General features: G+C 39.4%; 1 protein-coding gene across 1 annotated transcript in view; it reads right to left on the bottom strand.

Annotated features, from left to right (window-relative positions):
- NALCN (sodium leak channel, non-selective) overlaps positions 1 to 22,328 on the bottom strand; it is a 300,444-nt gene that overhangs the window by 84,058 nt on the left and 194,058 nt on the right. The gene's annotated exons all lie outside the window — the stretch shown is intronic.

The following is a 22,328-nucleotide window of genomic DNA, read 5'->3' as shown; positions in this document are numbered from 1 at the left end:
ACACAGAAGCGTTTTCTATATAGTAAAAAAGATGGTTGGGAATTATTACATTATGTGCTATTAAGTATCTCTATTAAGAAATGATAAGCAAATGGTATGTATGCATGTATGTATGTATGCATTTGTTTTTCTATAAGATGGTTTAAATTTTTTTTAAAATTTGATCATTGACAGTATCACAGATGATCCCCATTTTGCCCCTTTTTCCTCACTCCACCCAAGCCCTCCTCCCAAGCCTTCCCCACACTATTGTCTGTGTCTATGGGTTATGCACATATGAATATATATTCTTTGGTTAATCTCTTCCTGTCCCCTCTACCCTCCTCTACATTGAGATCTGTTACTTTGTTACATGTAGCCATGCCTCTAGATCTATTATGTTTGTCAGTTTATTTTGTTCATTGGATTCCACATATAAGTGAGATCACATAATATTTGTCTTTCTCTAACTGGCTTATTTCACTTAGCATAACAGTCTACAGGTACATCCGTGCTGTCGCAAAAGGATAAGATCTCCTTTTTGAAGTCCATGGTGTAAATGTACCACAGCTTATTTATCCACTCATCTACTGATGGGTACTTGGGCTGTTTTCAGCTCTTAGCTATTGTAAACAATGCTGCTATGAACATGGGGGTGCATATATTCTTTCTGATTGGTTTTTATATTTCTACAAATCAGGATTCAGGGAAGCCAAGGCTTAACATCACAAACTGGAACCAACGCTGAGCGAAGGAGACATCGTAAGAATGGACTTGGCTGGCAAAATTCTGCTTGAAATATGATGTAGTGGCTTCCACACCTGCTCATCCTCCCTTCTTTCCCCTCCCATGGCTGGCTTCTCTTGAGGCCCTTCCTTACTGCTCTTGACCATTCCCTTCCTCCCTGACCTTTGTACAGACGGAATTCACCTCTGCAGGTCCACCCTCTCTCCTGTCCTGACTCTGCAACCTGCATCTTTGAACATGGATTCTGTATGACGCGTACATCTAATTCAGGCAGCCTTTTTAGTCAGGTTATGATGATTCCAAGACCATCAGCTTCTTATCTCTTGTTGAGTATGCTTTTCCTCTATAATTACAATTTGTCTTGTGTTTGCGGAAAGATTACCGTAAGAGTTCTTATAACAGGAAGACAGGTAGCAGCTGCCTTGTACGCATATGGGGGATATCCCAACTGACCAGAGAAAACATGAGGCTGCATTTTTGGAGAACATCACAATTTTAATACAATATTTGGCGCAGTTGTCCAATTGGTTGTAAGCCATTGTGAGATGATTTGTTTCATTTCTAGATCAGAGAAATGTGCCCTTTTTCTCATTGTACTACACAATCGGACATCTTTGCTTCACATCATAGAAACAATTCACTTTTGCCATTTCTGTGTTTTATTTAATTCTGTGGCTTGTCTGGTTTCCTGTCATCGGTGGTAATCTCATTTAGGGAAGGGGTTGCTCCTGCTCACTGCCTCCCTCCCTCCCAAAATGGAGCACCAAGCACAGCACGTTCTCAATAATTTGATGGTTATGATAACGGCAGTGATAAAGGATTAGCTCCCAAAGGCACAAAACAAAATGACTAGCACGTCCATGAGATGTAGGCGATTAGAAAAAGGCTTCCACACATAAACAAAGGTTCATGAAAAATAGACTTCTTTTCTAAAAGCTCATTGACACAACGAAGTAGAGTATACCGAAAAAGGAAAAGCAGTTAGTAAGTTAAGTCAGACCAGGAAGAAAGACAATTATATGAGGCCAAGGAAAGAGACCTGAAAAGCGGAGAAGATAGAGCAGAACTAAGGTATTTCGTTCATGCATTTGCCGACAGATTTATTTATACATTGATGCAATCACTTAAAAATCAAATCCTAGAGGCCAGGTCATTGTTCAGTTCTGGGGCTAGAAAAATAACTAAGACACAGCATTTACCCTCACAGAATCCACATTATAACGAATAGATGGTTATAAAAACAGATTATGACAATAAAATAGAAGAGCTACTCTAGCCAAGATATAAACAAAGTGCTGGATACACAGGTGAGGAGCAAAGAGACAAATAAGAAAAAATAAAATGAAGATGCTACTTCTACTTTCAGAGACTTCTTGGGCAGCAGAATGGCTACACCTAACTGTTAGTCAACATAGGGGATCTATAGGTACCAACACTGGTATATACATTTATGAGAATTAAATGTTCAAAAGACTCAAGAGCAAATGGTATATTAATCAGGAGATATCATCAAAACAAAAACATGAGGCTCTTTTCTAAAAGCCTCTATGCGTGTCCATTCTCTCGATCCCTACCAATACTTTTCTGGTTAAAGATACCACCTGGGCTCCTGTACTAGCTTCCATGGTCTTCCCATCTGGTTTGGCTCCTTCGAATCTGTTCTCCACCCTGTGGCCCTAGTAGTATTCTCACCTTCTTGCTTAAACCCTTCAATGGTGTTCCACTGCTCTCAAAACTCTCAATCTTTCCGAGTTAATACCCGATTTAGCTACTCCCTATCTGTCCAGCCTCATCTGGCTCTCTGCCTACATATCATCTTCTAGTTCCTCAAAATTGTCTGGACCCTCTGCCTCAGAGGCTTTGCACATGCTGGTCCCTCTGTTGGGAGCTCTTCTCCTCCCCTTTCTTTTTTATTCTTCATCAACTTTTTCTACTTGTTCTTCTGATTTCAGTTCCGTTACCAATTCTTCAGAGAAGCTTTCTGTGACCAACAAGGTCAACTTCATAGCGTATTGGGTTGGACTATATTGTTGTTGGTGTAGGTCAGAGCACCCCAAAATAGGCAATTTCTTATGGCTCAATCTAATACATATTGTATTAGCTTCCTATGACTGCTATAACAAATTATCTCAAGATTGATATCTTAAAATAACAGAAATTTTTTTTTTCAGTGCTCTGGAGGCTAGAGTTCCTAAATCAAAGTCCCAGAAGGCCATGCTCTCTCAGAAGGCTCTTGGGAAGAATCATTCCTTGACTTTTCCAAGCTTCTCATGTCCTTGGTGTTTCTTGCCTTGTGGCTGCATCCCTTCAATATATGCCTGTGTCCTCAAAATGCCTTCTTGCCCCTCTGTTTCTGTCTTTCTATCTGAATCTTTCTCTTTTCTCTTACCAAAACACCGATCACTGAAATCAGGGTCCACCCTAAACCAGTGTGATTTTAACTGATTACATTAGCAAAAATCTGATTTCCAAATAAGATCCCATTCTGAGGTTCTGAGAGGACATGAATTTTTTTGGGGGGAGGGGGGGCACTATTAAATTCACTACATAGAGCATTATTTGAAATTATAGTATGTGACCATACTATATCTCTGAACACTGTATCTCTTTCCTGAGACTGTAAATGTTAGGAGGGCAAGGATAGTGTGGGGTTTTTTCATAATTTCATATCCAGGGCCTGTCACTATATTTTACACAAAGTAAGCTAAACAAAGATTTGTTGAATAAATAATTATACTAATCAGGTGGCAGAACTAAACTCTCTAGCAAATAACTGAGAAAAGAAAGGATTTTAAATATTCCCTGAAGGATGGAGAGATAAGCAGAAGATATCTATTTACCGATTAAATAAATGTGTTTGTGTGGAGTATAGGTGTCCCTGGATTCACAGAAGAGAATAAAATTTGACTCTATGGCATTTAATCTGAACTTCTGTCTGCCACTGATGAACTTATTGATGAATGCTTAGAATAAATTTAGACATAACATTTTACTAGTATATTAATCTAATATTCCAGAATATAATGTTTAACATATCTAGGTTGCCAGTATAAAAATTAATCACATTACCTATATGTTTTTAAAAATAAAACCTATTCTAATTTGTATTAGAGTTACTTATCTTCCTTAAAAATTGCAAACTCCTTAGGGACCAGATTCAATTTTTTAAAATTTACTTTATAGCACCTTCTAGAGAGTAAAAACACAAGAACTATTAGTGAATAAATAAATTAGAATTCAGCATGAGTTTGATCATTGCATGGCAAAAGAACAAAGAACAAATGAGAAGCTGTTTTTGATGACTCAGAAGCTTCTTCAGGATACTACAACCCTCTTCCTGAGTATGAGGCATTGCTGCTCCATAGATGTGCAGGAGGGCCAGTTCAAACAGAAAGATGAGTGGCTACTCAAATGGTAGCTACACCAGGCCTCTCTACTAAGTCACTAAATAAGGGGCCTCTTTTTGAATAGCAGTTATGAATTTCACAACATAACGTTAAGTGAAGGCAATCAGACAAAACAAGAGTACATACTGAATGATTCCAATTCTATAGTTAAAAAAGAAGCAACAATCTATGCTGCTAAGCGTCAGGACAGCGGTTACCTAGGGATGGGGGTGAAGCGTAATAACTGGAAGGGTGTATGGAGAAGGAGTTCCTAACGGACCTTTACTCTTTTTTTTTTTTTTTTATCTGTGTGCTGTATGTGTTCAGTTTGTAAAAATTAAGCAAAATGTTTCTTTCTATGTGTTTATTATAGTACAGTAAAAAACTTTTTTTAAAAAAAGGGCAGATAATGCTGTAGAGCAATATCATTTAATCCTTACTTCACTGCTATTAATCACCATAACCTTGTTCATTTCTCCTTACCCATTCTATGATTACAATTAAGATATAAAAAGAGAAAAAGAGAGAAAAGAGCAAGGTGTATGTGTGTGTGTGTGTGTGTGTGTGTGTTGGGGGGGGCAGGTGGTGGAAAGTGTGAGGAGGTTGAGGCAAACAGGATAAAGAATAATATTTCATGGCATTTTGAAGCCACTGTAAAGTTCCTTGATATGTGATAAAATGGTATTCTACTTTTTATCCAAATGCTTTCCCCTCCTTGCTTATAAGCAGAGATTTTCCAAGATCAAATTTGCTTTGATGGCAATGAGTGAATAATATGGATTATAAGAACTGGATAATAATTTAAGATCTTTATACTATACCACAAAAGCAGACCTATCATATAGCAATTCTAATTGCAATTATTCATGTAAAAAGTATTTCAAAGATCATGATTCTTGGATGGGAGGAACATAACGCAGAGAATCCCAAGATTTTATTCTTTACCCTGAAAAAAAAACAACACAAAAACTAATGTAAAGAACAGTCCAAAGGAAGGAGTTTTAAATGCTTCCACTGGGCATGAGGTCTGGCTGCCACAGATCGGATGATAGCTTTGTACCAGACTCACAGGGCAAAAAAACACACATTTTCAAAAAAGAAATGGGAATCAAAGAAAAAAATTTCAAACCTTGAGCTTTAAAAAATATAAATCATCTAAGCTCAGTGCTATTCTCTGGCTCAGCACCTGCCTTGCTGAGATATCATTACCCATTGGGCGGCTGAAAGCCTTTTGCTTTCCTTGTGCTTCTCCAGAGAGTTGGGTGTAATTGCTCTGCATGACACATACCCTGTTCTGCCTCGTCGCTTAAATCTTCCACATTTCAGCCTGTGTTTTCTTCTGTTAAAATATTCAAACAGTATTTCATTTCAGTTCCTTTCTGAATGCTGCGACAAATAACTGAATGGAAGGATGACACTAACTATGCATTTTTATAATTTTTGGTGTGGTTTTTCAAAAAGAAAAACAATTTAAAAAGCATTCAGACTTGGGAAAGAGTCCTCATTTTAGGATCTAGTCCACACTAGTTTGGACGTGCAGAGATCTGTGGGTGAACGTGACTGAAGAGTATTTGTTGAGTGTTCAGTATATGAAAACGATCACATTAGTTTTGATCTGGAGAAAGGAGTTCCTCTTTGTGACCTGGGTAGATTAAAGCAGAATTCTCTTTGTTTCTTTGCGTGATGGCTTTTTTTTTTTTTTCTGTTACACATGACACAGTGATTCAGAATTGAGTTTTTTCCTAAAGCATAAACTATGATTTTTCAAGAAAGTTTCTCTTGCTATTTTGCCTCTGTGATTTTACAACCCGAATGGCAGGGCTTCTGGGTTAAAACAGATGGGCTATCTGGAGGAACGATCGAACATGTTGGTTTTTATTAATATCCCTGTGTTACTATAAAACATTGATATATAAATATAAACTATATCTCTCCCTAGCCTGTTGAATTCCATAAAGAATTTCTTGGGGGAAGACCTTTTCATTTTTATCCCGGGCAAAGGTCTGTTTGGCCACACGACTGCTTGCAAGACAGCAATACCCTACCCTTTAAAAATGTTTCCTTTCAAAAGTGCTTAAGTCCTTGATGTTTTTCCCCTTCTACAAACATTTTTAATAAATCCGGTACTTCCAAGGTCAAATTGGGGTTTTATGAATGTAAATTGCAGGGCTCATTTCTTGGTTTACATATGGATCATAAAAGCTATATTTTTATGTGACAGCTGACACCCCAGAATGTTCAAAGTAATTTCATAACTGATTAATGGCATGTGGCGTTTCCTTTTCTACATCCCTCAACAGATTCAAGAGCTGTTGCTCATTCATCTTTACAGCATACGCATGAAGGAAATGGGGAGAGGAGGGATGTTCTCGGAGGAGCTGGTACACTGGGGAACTGAGTGGCAGCTGTGCTTCCTGGTTTGGGAGGCCAGCAGAGCCCTCTTGGGCTGTTGCATTTACACCATCTTTGGACATCCCTAAGAAGCACACAGAATGTTCACTTTCATGCTCTCATAAGATCTTGTTGAAACCTAAGGTCTTTACAGGCTTTACATGTCATGCAGAAGGGTACCTTGTGCAGCAATATAAATAATATTTGCAACAAGGCGAGGCTAGCAGAAAATACTAACAAGTTAGTAAGCGGGGAAAACTAACATGCCAAATTATATCAAAGGGGTAAGTTTTCCTTATATTATTGTCCCTTAAAATGTCATTAATAAAGTTAATGATTTCTTAGAGACAGTAGTAATGAACAGTTTTGTTTTGTATGTTTTTTTGTCTTCTTTTCTTCTAGGTCCAAAAACCTGTATGTTTATTATATCTTTCTTGTGTTATTCAACTGAAACACAATTGTTCCCATTAGGGAATTAACTGAGTCATTGAAACATGTTCATTATGATAAAAAATGCATTTTTTTTTGCTTCACTTCAGATGAAATTAAAGTTTCATGTAAACTAGATGCTTGGTTCCTGTTATGAGATTAATATTTAGTAAGTAATAGGAATAAAGCCCATACCAAAGGGAATTCAGAATATATATAGTGTTCTCATATAACTGTCCTCTATTTTTGATTTAGAAAACATAAGAGACGATATCCTCTAAGTAAAAACAGTAAAAAAGTAAGAATATGTGCATTTAAATTTTTGTTCAATTTTATAATCTCTCAGCCACTCTGGATTTCAATGTTCTCAAATGAAAAAAGGGAATCCTTATTCTTTTATATAAATGCCAGATATATAAGTGACATAGCATATTGCCTGTAATTTGAATTACTCAAGGGAAATTTGCTATAAAAACCAAAGCTGCTCTGCCAGTGTGGCTCAGTGGTTGAGTGCTAACCTCTGAACCAAGAGGTCAGCAGTTCTATTCCTGATCAGGGGCACATGCCCAGCTTGCAGACTTGACCCTCAGATGTTTCTCTCTCATTGATGGTGCTACCTCTCTATCCCACTCCCTTTCTCCCTCTCTAAAAAAAAATAAATAAAAACATATTAGAAAAGGAAAAAACTGAAGATCACTATGCCCCAGTAACTGGTAGTTCTATATGAACAAGATCTCATCTCAGTAAATGGAGATAAATGACGAGGAAAGCACATACAGGGTGGGGCAAAAGTAGGTTTCCAGTTGTTAGTATGGAAAGCTATCTATACTAATAAAAGGGTAGTATGCTAATAGACTGGACGTATTTTGGATGGCCATCCGGATGTCCTTCTGGACAAAGCCACAGCAGCTTCCTGAGGCTGAGGGAAGCTGAGGATGGTGGCTGTCCAGCCACCCAGGGCCAGCCCAAGGCTCAGGCAAGCTTGGGATGACGGATGCTCAATGGCCCGAGGCTCAGTTAGGGGCTGATCCGGCTGGCAGGGGAGCAGTTAGGGGGCGATCAGGCCAGCAGGGGAGCCATCAGGAGCATCAGGCTGGCAGGCAGAGGTGGTTAGGTGTGATCAGGCATGCAGGTAGGCAAGTGGTTAGGACCCAGCGGTCCCAGATTGCGAGAGGGATGTCCGACCACAGGGATTGAGCCTAAACCAGCAGTCAGACATCCTCCAAAAGGTCCCAGATTGGGGGCCGGGCTGAGGGACACCCCTCCATGTACGAATTTCATGCACCAGGCCTATAGTCTACACTAATAAAAAAGAAACATGCAAATTGGTGCCACTCTGCTATGCCCACCAGCCAATCAGAGCGACTATGCAAATTAACCCAACAGATGGGGGTTAATTTGCATACGCAGGCACAGGCACAGAGCGAAGACTGAAGGCTCCGGCTGGATTGAAGACTGAAGACTGAAGAAGAGGCTCTGCTTCTCCACTGCGGCTACAGCTGGGTCACAGCAGAGAACCAAGCCTCTCTGTGGCCTGACCAAAGGCCTGGGTCCCAGGTGCGGGAGGAACACCGGTGCCGGCAGCCAAGGGAAGGAAGGCCTATTGTGGGAATCTTCGTGCAATGGGCTTCTAGTATTTATATAAAAGCCTACGTTACCAGCCGACTGGTAGCTATGACATGCACTGACTACCAGGGAGCAGACGCTCAATGCAGGAGTTGCCAAGCTACAGTGACTTGGCAGCTATGGTTCTCAGGTGACACACATAGAATCAGAGAGGAGGGAGCCCAGTTCTGGGGTGCATCATCCAAGAACCACCCTCTCACATTCCAGGACCCCTTGGGGGATGTTGGAGAGCCGGTTTCAGCCTGGTCCCCACAGGCCAGGCCGAGGGACCCCACCGGTGCACAAATCTGTGCACCAGGCCTCTAGTAATACAATAATTAATAAATATAATACGAGAAAAAAACCACTTTGCCTACTCACAACTGAAAACCTACTTTCGCCCCACCCTGTATGTGCTGTTGCCCCCTCTCATTCCGCTACTCTGGGGCCACCTCATCCTTTCCCAATCTTTCCCATTCTTCCTCTTTACTGTGTTGATTGATTTTCTCGTCTCCTGGTTTAAAAAATGAAAATAGGGAGAAGCAAACATGTCTCCTTATCATGTGTCCTTCTTTATTCTTCTCTTTTCAATCTTGCTTCTTGAAAGAGTTGCCTATGCTCACCATCAAAGCTATTTATCTACACTAATGTCCCACTTACCTTCCACCTTCTCTGGTCTCAGGTCTCTCCCTGTCTTTGCCAGTCCCCAACATTTCCCATGTTGCTGAATCAAATGGTTACTTCATCATCCCGGATTTTATCTCACTGCCATTCCTTAAACCCTCCTAACTGGATTTTCATTGTAATTGTGTCTTCTTAAATTCATCTTTTCAGAACACCATTAAAAGAAATGTCACCATGTTCCCAATCCTCAAAGTAATTCAAAGATGTTCAGTTGTGTATAGAAAATGCAAATCTTCTTAGCACAGCATACAGTAGCCTCTAGCGCCTTGCCCTTTAGACTCTAATAATACTGATTTGTACATCCTTCCAACACAGCCTTATTTCACATGTTTGTGCCTTTGGATATGCCACTTCTCTGCCTACAATACACTTTCCTTCTACCCTTGATGAACTCTTATACATTCTTCAAAAATCATCTCCTCTAGGAAGATTTCTCAGAATAAAAACAACAGGTAGCTGAAGTAGTAAACAAGTGTGCTACACACTATGCTGAACACTTTCCATTGCTAATATTATTTAATCCTCAAAATAGACCCTGATGTAGGTACCATAATTAGCTCCATATTCTAGCATGTTAAAGATGAGGAAACTGAGGTCCAAGGAGATCATGTAAGCTGCCCAAGGCCATGCAGCGAGAAGTGGTAGCACTGAGATTTGATCACAATCTTTCTGACTCCATAGTTTGAGTCTCTAAACACTGTTGTATACTGCCTCATCAAAACATTTTCAAGCAATAGATGGACTTCTACTTCTGCAGTGTTGCACCTGCTATTTCTTTCATATGGGACATTTTATCCTGCTTTGCTAACAAAATATTATTCATCATTTTTAGACACATCTTGCCAACTTGAGTCTCACCTGAGTTAGCCATGTGTCCCTCTATGCTTCTTTATCTTTCCCCTGGTAAGATGGCACATTTTTAACAAAGGGCAGAACTCTTTGTAGCCCCATGGCCTTACACTGTGCACTTACACACGTAAGACAATGATAACACAATGGTGATGAGATGAAGAACAAAAAGGCAACATCAATGGCGTCCCATAAACAGGTCGAAATGGCCCATTTGTGACATTTCTCATCAGCCTGTATTCTTTTCTAAGTTCTTTACACTGCTGAATCAGCCATATTATCCAACACAACAAATCCCTTCAATTTCAGATGAGTTATATTACTAATAAAGATGAAGAGGAGAAATGACAGGTCACAGCACATTTTTGTTAGAAACAAAATCAAAAGAAGCTTTTGATTTGGCTCCTGATGACATATGTTCCAATTTTTTAAGATCAAAAAAGCATAATTAACTATAAATTACATACCACATATTCACAATATAAAGCTTCACAGATGTATGCACCTTGGAACAAGGCAACACAACAGCCAATGTATGTTTTTATATGCTGTGTTATTAGAGTTCACCATCACAGAAAATTCTTATCTCATTAAAAAAGCTTTATTTTGAAATAACTTGAAACTTACATAAGAGTTGCAAAGATAATCCAGAGTTTCAAAATACCCTTGACCCAGCTTTTTCCTGTATTAGTATTTTACATAATTATAGAACATTTGTAAAAGTAGGAAATTAACCTTGGTCAATGCTTTTAACTAAAGTGCATAAGTTATTTGAAATTTCCAGGTTGTCGTTTTTTCTTTCTGTTTCAGAATTCCATCCAAGATACCACATTGTACTTCATTGTTATGTCTTCTTAGGCTCCTCTTAGCTGTGATAGTTTCTCAAACTTTCCTTGTTTTAAATTGAGCTTGACAGTTTTAAAGAGTTCAATTGTAGAGTAGGGCTGTCTGATGCTTTCTCATGATTAAACTGAGGTTATGGTTTTTTTGAATAAAGGTGATATGTTCATCTTATCATACCAGGGGGTACATGACATCAATAATCCTTGATGTTGGTAATGTTAACCATAATCACTTGTGTAAGTGTGTCTGCTAGTTTTCTTCACTATAAAGTTACAATGTTTCCCTTTCCTTACACTAGAAGTTAGAAGCCAGTCAGTAACTCTGGCTGACACTCAAGGAGTGAAGAATTAAGTTTTATCTCCTAGAAGGAAGGAGTATAGAAGAATTTGTAGACACGTGATAAAACCATCACAATATTTTTAAAAAAATGATTTTGGGGGAGAAACTTTCAGGCCATCTAAGTACCCTATTTCTCCTTAAAGTTTCACATACTAATTTTAGTGTTAATCAATAGAACTTGCCTATACTAATTGTAACTGCATTGTCCTGTGGATGAAAAAGGGGGCTATATGCAAAGTAACCTCACAAAGTGATCTGATCACAAATTCCTAACTGAGCAAGTCATGGTGAGTAGTCATGCCCAGGCCTACAATTTCTTTAGTAAAATGTTTTAAGCCAGCCCCATCCATTGTTCTTGTTCAACTAGGTTAAGACACATTAGAAATACCAGATTCAATACCCCTAGAAGAGGAGGCTAGTATTTATCCTCACCAGAGCATAAAATCTTGTTAACTATCCTGTAATCCAGTCCCAACCTTGTTTCCTCCAATCCTCCTTACATCTCCTGCTTAATTTCAAATGTATAAAAGAAGCTGCAAAACTGTTATTCTCCGGAGCATTTAAAATCTTGCTCCATGGCATATGCTTTCGACAGTTCTAATGATGATTTTCTATTTCCCTCACTTGTTATTCTATTATTTTTATCAGTTTACATTTCTGATTTGAAATTATCCTGTGAGAAAGCATTCTGCCTTCTCCAACATTTTTTATTTAATCACTTATGTATACACTAGAGGCCCGGTGCATGAAATTTGTGCATGGAGGGGGGAGGGTCCTTCAGCCCAGCCTGCACCCTCTTCAATCCGGGACCCCTCGGGAGATGTCCAACGGCCTCTCACAATATAGGACCGCTGGCTCCTAACCGCTCACCGGCCTGCCTGCCTGATCGCCCCTAACCCCTCTGCCTGCCTGCCTGATCACCCTTAACCACCTCTCCCTGCCTGCCTGATCGCCCCTAACCACCTCTGCCTGCCTGCCTGATCGCCCCCAACTGCTCCCCTATTGGCCTGATCAGCCCTAACTGCTCCCCTGCTGGCCTGATTGCCCCTAACCACCTCTGCCTCGCACCACACCCAGGACCCAGGATTCCTCCTCCAGCCTTTTGCAGGCACCTGGGACCCAGGCTTCCCTCCTTCTGGCCAGTTACAGGCACCCAGGACCCAGGCTGGCCACAGCCGCAGGGGACCATGGGCAGGTGGCTTTGCCCGGGCCACAGCCACAGGTGCAGACTCCTGGGACTGCGGAGTGTGCAGCTTGTCCCTCTCCTGGGCCACAGCCTGGCTGGTCCCCATTCCTCTCTCGTGAGCTCATTTGTGCCTGGCTGGTCCCCATTCCTCTCTCCCCAGTGTTGAGTGTCTGAGCCATTATGGCATGATGGCGTGACAACCATTTGCATATTAGCTCTTTATTATATAAGATATGTATGTTTTTTTGACTATCTTATTCTTTGGGTTATAATCCAAAACTACTGTTTTTTATTTTATGCCTTGGCCATTAGGAGCTCTTTCAATTGAGTCCTCTACACTTTTGATATAGCCTTATCTTCCTTTTGTTTTAAAGCTCTTCCTTATTTTTTGGCTCCACAAAACATGTACGTCTCATCTTGAGTCTTCCCTGATTTAGCTCTAGAATTAGCCATTTCTCCAAAGTGTTGATTTGTTATTTTTGGGAAATGGTATGTAAAAAATAAAAATCTTGGGCACTGGGTTTGTCTATTGTTATTGATGTTACTGCTTTTAGGCTCACTTAAAGGAAACAGCTAGGAAGGATATGTACATATAGAAACTCATATAGACACATGTATCTATAATTAGTACCTATCTATGTTTGTATGTATCTTGTAACCATAGAACCGTATCCATCCATGTATCTATTTACATACATGAATATGAATATATATTCATCATGAATCTGTATATCTATATACAACTGTATCCATGTACTATCTACATATTTATGTATATACCTGCATATCTATGTATCTATCTTAAAATAAACAATAAACTGAGTTCATACTGATATCCTACTTCAATACAGCACCACAAGGTTTATTGCAGCATCTCCCCTTTTGCTTATTTGTAACTTCTTTCTCTGACAGTGTGAAATAGGGCTCTCATTATCACAGTAAATTCCTTTTTTGTTCCACCTTAGTATACAGATAACTAAGTATCATTGATGTTATTTGCCATAAAATAAATATGGCACTTTAAATTAAAGGCATAAAAGAAATATTTTGTACTGGAGTCTCCACATGGGTGTCTTGAACTTAAAAGGACAGCTGTGCTCTGTCCCCTGAAGTAATTCCTTTTCAGGCGGCGATTACACATTTTCCAAGTACCATTCCTGAGTATACTTGTAGTAGATTGTAGAGTTGTTCAATTTTGCATACTTTGATAAAAAGAGCTTCTTAGATGCACCATGAAAATTCATACTAATCAACATATTTTATGCAAAACTCTATGGAAATAGGGTTAACATACAGATACATTTCTTGTTTCTTAGAAATAACCTGTCATTCTTTTGTTAATATCAGAGTAAAAATATTCAATAGTCATATGGTTATGTATAAGAATGCCAGACAAGTCCCATTCCCCACTGAGCCTACTACTGAGTAAGTGCAGGGAGTACAGTACAAGGAAAGATCAACAATGAAATCACTGACCCTCAAGAACAGGGAAACAGAATTATGAATAAAGAAAAACAGACTGGTCACTGTTCTTAGATAAATTCCATAGCTTTCTGACTACCTTTAATTATTAAAAATCAGTTGAGTGTAATCCAGTCTCATATCTGGTTTAAACATCCTCCGAAAAGCCCATCCAACTGAGCTCAAAGTGTAAAATCTGGCCAAAACCTGGGGAGGGGACATGGTCTATTCTTTCATTGCTCTATATCTCCATTTTTAACAGGCTTAATTCACTTTATTTTTTCTTGTATATAATTATGCCATGGCCATGTATCTCCTTCTTTTTTGTCCTTCTAGTGGAGGCCAGGGTTAAGAGTTAGAAGAAGGGATTGTCTTAGGAAATTTCAGGGTGCCTCTCTTTGTAGTTTGGCCTAGAGCTAGACCTGTTCAAAGATGATGGCTCTCTATAAGGCTGACTATCATTGTGGGGCAGTGAAATACAGAATTCTGGCCTAAAAGGAGTGATATGGACTAGAAGACCTTTACTTATTAGGAAATAGAACTTGAGACAGAGAAAGTGTTGATTATTTGTAACAGAACCAAAAGTCAAAATTTACATAAAGAAAAACAAAGACATTATTTGGGTTATTCTAAGAGCAAAGCAGCAGCAGTTATTAAAGGTTGCTTTTCCTCACGGCGCCAATCTCTCTTTTCTTCCCAATCTATGCAATCTCATCCAGATTTACAACTTTCACTATTAAGCAAATACAGAGAACTTCACTAGGATGAAAGAATGAAAGAGGACAGGGAGTTTTCTGGTTTTTCACTGACTTACCCCATAGGCCTAGAATATAAGGAAAGATCAACTGGCACATAGTAGACACTGGATAAATAACTAAGAATTACATTGAGTAATCATAATTAATCGCTATCCAGCCAGCCCTAATCTTTAAACTCAAGACCAATACATGCAATCAAATATTAAGCATCTGTGTTCAGAATCTCAAACTCATTACAAACCCAACACGCCCAAGACTGAGTTGATAATGGTTTCCCGCAAATATAGTTCTATACTGATGTTTCCTGGTTCAGTGAATGTCATCATTTTCCATTCAAGGAGACAAACCTGAAACCAAGAGTCATCCTTGAGACTCTATCCCTACGTCCTTCAATCCAAATGGTCACCAAGTCCCTGTTGATTTTACTTCCCAAATAGCTCTTTAATTCACCACTGCCTCCCATCTTGAAAGCCTTCAGTGGCTTCCTATTACTCTTAGGTTAAAGGTTAAAAAAAAAAAAAGCTTTTCACATGTTTTTCAAGCATCCATACCTGCTTACTTTTCTAGGACCACTTTACACCACTTTACTCTGAGCTTTCTAAATTCTGTTTGTGCCGAATGCTTTTCCTTCTCTCTGGAATGCCCTACCACCCCGCATCTACCAACACCTCCATGAAGTTCACTGCAGCTCATTCTTCATAACTTAGCTCACGTGTTTCCTTCCCCTTCCTCTCCTCCCTGACCACCATCTGGGTCAAGGTCTTTTATTAACTTCTCAAATTGTGTTCTTTTCTAAAAAAAAAAAATCATCTCAATTTGGAAATATTTGTTACTTGATTTGATTATTTGATTTTTGTCTAGCTCCTCCATTCGATCATAAATGTCATGAGAGCAGAAAACTTAATTGGCTAGTCTTGTCTCTTCAGTGCCTGGCCAGTGTCTTGCACATGGTAAGAACTCACAGATTTGAAAAATGAATGAACAAGCAGATAGATAATAAAAAAGGCTCTGGGAAGAATGGAAAAGTATATGGAACTGTAAGACAATGAATTTCGATTGTTTTAAGCCACCCAGATTTTATATTTCTGTTATGGCAACCTTAGAAAACTAATATCCATTCAAAGTTCTATGTGAAACCTGAGAGCACAAGAAATCAGTCAAGGCAAGGACAACATCTCCAATGTACTCATGTTTCCTGTTCAGGTGCACACAGGGTAACCCCCCCTCCCAACTCCTTACAACAAGTTTTAACACAGCTAACAGTCCTTTTGCAATTCAACAACTGTGAGAAGCTGCATAAAACTGAAAAACAATTTTCATGCTTTTTCTTAGGACCATAAGAATGCTCTTTCCCATTGTGACAGGATCGGAAGAACAAAAAGCACTGTAAGTTTTTAAAATTTCTCTTCTCTTGATTAAATGAAATATAGTCCCCACAGCTGAGGGCCAGGCATTCTGAGTTCAGACAGAGTTGAGGTGTTTCTTGTCTATGTTTGGGCACTTTTTTTTTTAACTTGAGGAATTATCTTACAGTATGCTGTGACAAACTGTAATAAAAGTAATGATAAATTAGCACAGTTATAGAATGACACAACCGACAACTCACCAGTGTAAACAGACAGTCCTAGGCAAGCCATTTTATGTTTGTTCAATGGCAAGAGAGACTTAAGCTAACTTATAAAACATCCTGAGTGCCAGTGGATGAGGCAAAGAACAAGGTTCTCAAAAATCCTCTAAAAGTGATCTGGTTTGGGTCAGTCACACAGGAAATTTAGGAAAGGCTTAGAAAAACCCTTCTTCCAAGAAAGTCTCAAATCTTTAAATTTACTTTTATAAGACTTATTTGATTAGAGGCAAAAGAAAATGACTCCAAGCTGTTCTTGGTGGGTGAAAGCTGGTCTGGCATTTTGAGAGTGTACCCACTGTCCCTACTTGCTGTCCTCTCAGTACATCACTTCCCAGTGTCAGAAAGGAATCATTTCCTCTTGAGGATAGAGAACAAAGCTCTGGAGGTGTTTTAGTTCCCAGGGGCTGTGGTAACAAAGTACCAGAGTTGGGTGGATTAAAACAACTTCTGGAGGCTAGAAGCCCAAATTTAGGGTTTCTGTGGGCTTGGTTTGTTCCGGATGTTCTGCGGAGGGGTCTGTTTGAGGATTCCCTCCCAGCTCCTGGTGAAGGCCGGCAATCCTTGGTGTCCCTTCGTTTGTAGACACCTCAATCCAGTCTCTGTCATCACTTGGTGTTCTTCCTGGCTGTCTATCTGTGTCTCTTCTCCTTTCCATATAAGGACACCAGTCATAATAAGTTAGGGCTCACCTAATGACCTCATCTTAACTCGTTTTCATCGACAAATACCCTATTTCTAAGTAAGGACACATTCACAGGTACTGGGAGTTAGGGCTTCCATATGTAAAGGGATAGGCAAAAGTAGGTTAAATTACCAGCCATCATTACCTAAAAGATAAGTCCTAAGTAAGGATATGAAATAATAATGATAATAATAATAATAATAATAATAAGGCAAATAAATAATATAAGAATAAACTCTGCTTCATGTAAACCTACTTCTGCAAACTCCTGTATTTTGAGGAACATGATTTAATCCATAATTGGAGGACTTAGATTCTAATAGGTACCTCTTCTGCTTTAATTTAACTTCCTGGATCCGACTTCTACCTGTTTAGGTCCAAAATTCCAGTTGGTTGTGTCTCTTTTTTGCATTGACTTCCAGATCTCTGTTGCCTTATGATGATAATTGATAGCCACAAATTCTGAGCCTCTTTTGGCACCTATTGCTTTGAGTCTTACTCTGAATAGTTCTCAGTTTTAGCAAAGTCATCTCTTTAAACCCATCTTAATAGCTTGTTCATGAGTTAATATAACATAAGAACTTATTATTTACCAAAGTCTAGTAATGAAGCAATTTCAGAAACAGCAGGTCAAATGCTAGGGCATTGTCGCCTGTGTTTTTGGTGTTAGATCCAAGAAACTAATGCCAATTCCAATGTTATGAAACTTTCCATAGTGTCTTCTTCAAGGATTCTCATAGTTTACATCTTACATAAAGGTCTTTAATCCATTTTGAGTTCATTTTTGCATATGGTGTAAGGTAAGGGTCCAACATCTTTTGTATGTGGACTTCTAGTTTTCTCTACATCATTTGGTAAACAGACAGTCACTTGCCTTTTATGCAGTTTTGACACCTTTTGTCAAAGACTGACCCTATATGCAAGGGTTTATTTCTGGATTCTCTTGCTGTTCGATTGATTTATATGTCTGTCTTCATGTCAGTACAATGCAACTTTAATTTTTGTAGCTTTGTAATATGTTTTGAAATCATGAAGTATGAGGCCTCCAACTTGGTTTGTTTTCTTTAGGATTGTTTTGGCTGTTTGGGGTCCCTTGAAAGTCCCTATGAATTTTAGAACATTCTTTCTATGACTGCAGAAAATGCATTGAAATTTTGATGGAGATTACACTGAATCTGTTGATTACTTTGAATAGTATGGACATGTTTAACAATATTAAGTCTTCTAATCCACACTATTAAGTCTTCAACTTCACAGGATGTCTTTTCATTTATTTATATCTCCTATGATTTCTTTCACCAATGTTTTACAGTTTTCAGTGTAGAAGTCTTTCACCTCCTTGGTTAAGTTTATTCCTAAGTATTTTATTCTTTGTGACACTATCATAAATAGGATTTTTTTCTATGGTGACGGTTTTGACCTCTGTAAAGTCTTTGTGCATGTTGACCACAACCTCCTTCTTGAAACACTTGAACCTTTTGGATTTGATGACAAACACATTCCAGCCTTTCCTCCTACCTCTTGGGCTGTGACTTCTTATTCCCATTTCAGGCTCTTCCTCATTGGCTCCTGTGATTCAGGGAACTATTCTTCCTTTGGTAAACTAGTGATTTCTAAGGGTTTTAAATTATCATCTGCATGGTGATTTTTTGCTCCTCTTCAATATCTATTTCAGCACAGATAGTTCACCTCCCCTTTCATCCTTACATATACATGTAGACATCATCTCTAAGATAGCTCCCAGGCATCTATCTCATAGAAAATATGACCAACCCCCATCACTTAAAAGAAAACAAGTGAACGAAACCCATACTCCTTTCTTCTCTTGTATTCCCTGTCATGGAACACCTTGGGCAGTCTGGAAACCTGGGTAACATCCTTGTCTCCTGCCTTTTCTCATCTCCTATATCTAGTCACCAAATCCTATCCTCTGGTTTCCCTCCTCTCCATTAAATCACTCCTTTGTGTTCCCCCATCTCTATATCCTTTATTGAGCTATAATCTCTGTCTGCCTCAGAAGTTGGTCCTCCTATCTTCAGCCTAAGTGTCCTTCAGTCCATTTTACACACTGAAGCTAGAGTGTAGGGGACATTATGTCACTCTTTGGCTTAAATACCCTCAGCATAATATCTAAATGCTTAATGCTGCTCACATTAATTTCATCTGCTTGTCCAAGCTTATTTTCCCAGCTCATCATTTTCTTCTTTGTTCTATACTTGACTCACAGTGAAATTCTAGTGGCCTCTAAAAAAGTCACTGTGCTCTTTCCTGCCTAAAGAAAAAGCTTGTTGTTCCTTTCATCGTAAGTACCTTTCCTCATGCCACCTTCCTCCAACCCCTTTCACCTGGATAGGCATTATTCAACGTTCAGATTTCAGTCTGTGCCAAACTTGTGAGAAAACATCTCTGATTTCATAGTCTATGCTGGATATGTTGCCTATGTGCTCCTCAAGCCTCTCGTAGTATCTGTTTACTTGTTACTTTCTCCCAGAAGTTCCCAAGCTATTTTAAGGCAGGAACAATGAATGTCCCTTGCCCCTAACACAATATATGAAGCACAGTATTCAGACCTGCAGTTTACAGAATGGGGAGTAATATGCCAACTATGAAAGGAATACTTCAGACCATCTCAGCCTCATGCCATTACATATTTGAATCATTCAACCCTCCTCCCCCAAATCCCACACTAGTTCCTGGCTCTTCCTCATTGGCTCCTATGACTAAGTTATATTGTGTACAATTGGCTGTCAAGAAGCCAAATATAACACTAAGTTATATTTTGATCAGAATTTGACCTCCAGTCTATATACCCACAGAGAGGGGGTATGTTGATTCACAAATGTAAGCATCTCATGCACTCTATTTTCTAGACATGCATTTCATAATGAATGAATGAACTGATCAGGTAGTATGGCATCTTTCAGTGAGGACACTGGTTTAGAGTTTGATGGCCCATGTTATCCCAACTTAGGCATTTACAGATAATGTGAATTTGCGCAAGGAGTTTACTTCCCTAAATGTTAGTTTCCGTGTCTTTAATATTTAGAATTAAATTCAATAATTTAATATGAAGTACCTTGCATATGGTAGTTTTCAATTGGTAATATTTATTATTGTAGCAGTTACATCACTCTCTTTTATGTTACATTAGTTTGAGTTCACTAATGAGAGATGGACAAAGTACTGAGAATAATGACAGCTCCATTCAGATCAGGTGATAGAAACCAGTGCTTAGCTGAGTGGTATACTCTGGCAACACCCTGTCTCCTTGACATTGCCCTAACTCTGGAATGACTTCAATATCGGATACAAGACAGAGATGAAAATGTAAGCCCCCAGATAAGGCAAAAGAGAAAAATTAATCTGGAGCTCATATTTTTAAAAGAAATATATTTAAAAACTATTCAATAAGTGAGAGAAGCTTCTTTACCTATCCTCCCACCCCACCAATATGCAGTGGACATCATTAAAGGCCAAACATCATCAAATTTGAATCAGGATTCTAATGAGATGATATAGAGCTGGGGAGACAGTTTTAATTTCAGAGCTTTGAATTTAATCTAAACAGACTATCAATAGTTCCCTTTTCAATCATTCTTTCCCTGAGGCTTTTCTATGCGTTCCTCCCCCTCATAGTTCAATGAATTTTATACTGCTTAAAAGAAAATGCTTTATATCTGCCTTGCACTGAATTTATAAGAATAAAGCTTCAAGAATTCTCTTCATTTTCAAAGTCTGCAAAACTCTACCTACATTCCCCAGTATTATTCCAACATCACTAAACATCAATATCATTATGTCCTCCTATTGTTCAGAGTATAGTATTAGGTCAAGGGTTTTTTTTAGCCTCCATACAAACTAATCTGGCTTCTTGACAGCAAATTATACATTCACTAACAATCCTGTTCTTAGTCAATGTTCTGATCTTATGTAGAAAACCATTATCTTTTATCTGTCATCTATCTATCATCTATCATCTATCTATTATATCCAGGTCCAGAATGGGTTTTGGGGATGCTGAAAATAGAAGCATGGCCTCTATTTAATTAGCTATGAAGTCATGTAAATTATGGCCACTATGAACTGATTGCTGCTGTTGTATATTACTACTAGCAATAGATTGCATCTTATATTCAACACATAGGGAAATCAGTAGATGAATTTTACATGGACATTATTTACATTATTTATTTTGAAGAGTTACAAAGGAAAAGCTATAGCAGTGACCATTAAGGCACAATTCTGGTGATATCTTGGAGCGGGGGATGTTGGGAATAGGTACTATGTCAGAACCATTCAAAATTCATCCCCAAGAAGCTCTTTTATTTTCCCCTGAATTCCATATTAAATTTTTTCCCTCTATAAAAATGCTTTTATTGAGTAATATGTAATTCAATGTTGCTTCTTTTTCCTGAAAGGAAGGCATAGATGAAGAGACATCAGAGTTTCAGCGTTAGGGAAGCTGAGCTGTCACATAGTATTTGCAGAAACCCAACTGCAGGTATTAAAGTTGGCATTTTAGTTAGCACATCTAGTCTTATGATGGGTAAACACACAATTCCCTTTTGGCTTCCTGTAGTGGTAAAAAGGGCTGCTGGCTCTATAGTTTCTCTTGAAAAGCCCTAGAGGATAGCAGTCCCTGGTTGGAAACCACTGTCTTAAAAGGCAAGGAGGTGACATCAGAAAATAATGGGAAATATATATTAGAGGTCTGGTGCACAAAAATTTGTGCACTTGAGGGGGGGAGAAGAGGGGTCCCTCAGCCTGGCCTGTGCCCTCTCGCAGTCTGGGACCCCTCAGGGGATGACCACCTGCTGGCTTAGGCCTGCTCCCTGGGGGATTAGGCCTAAACTGGCAATCAGACATCCCTCTGGCAGCCCAGCAGCCCTCGGGGGATGTCAACTTGCCAGCAGGGAGCAGACATAAGCTGCAGTCGGACATCCTTAGTGCTGCTGAGGAGGCAGGAGAGGCTCCCACCACCACCGCTGTGCTGGCAGCCATCAGCCTGGCTTGTGGCTGAGCAGAGCTCCTCCCATGTGAGAGCGCCCTAACCACCAGAGGGCAGCTCCTGCATTGAGCATCTGCCCCCTGGTGGTCAGTGTGTGTCATAGTGACCAGTCATTCCCAGTCTTTCTGCTGTTAGGGTCACTTTGCATATTACCCTTTTACTATATAGGATAGAGGCCTGGTGCACGGGTGGGGGCCTGCTGGTTTGCCCTGAAGTGTGTCTCAGATCAGGGTGGGGGTCCCGTTTGGGTGCCTGGCCAGCCTGGGTGAGGGGCTGATGGCTGTTTGCAGCTGGTTACACCTCCTTCAGGGTGGGGGTCCCCACTGGGGTGCCTGGCCAGTCTGGATGAGGGGC

The sequence above is a fragment of the Myotis nattereri genome (assembly GCF_964212035.1).
Source record: "Myotis nattereri genome assembly, chromosome: 2".
NCBI lineage: Eukaryota > Metazoa > Chordata > Mammalia > Chiroptera > Vespertilionidae > Myotis > Myotis nattereri.
This window is presented reverse-complemented; position numbering and strand designations above follow the sequence as displayed.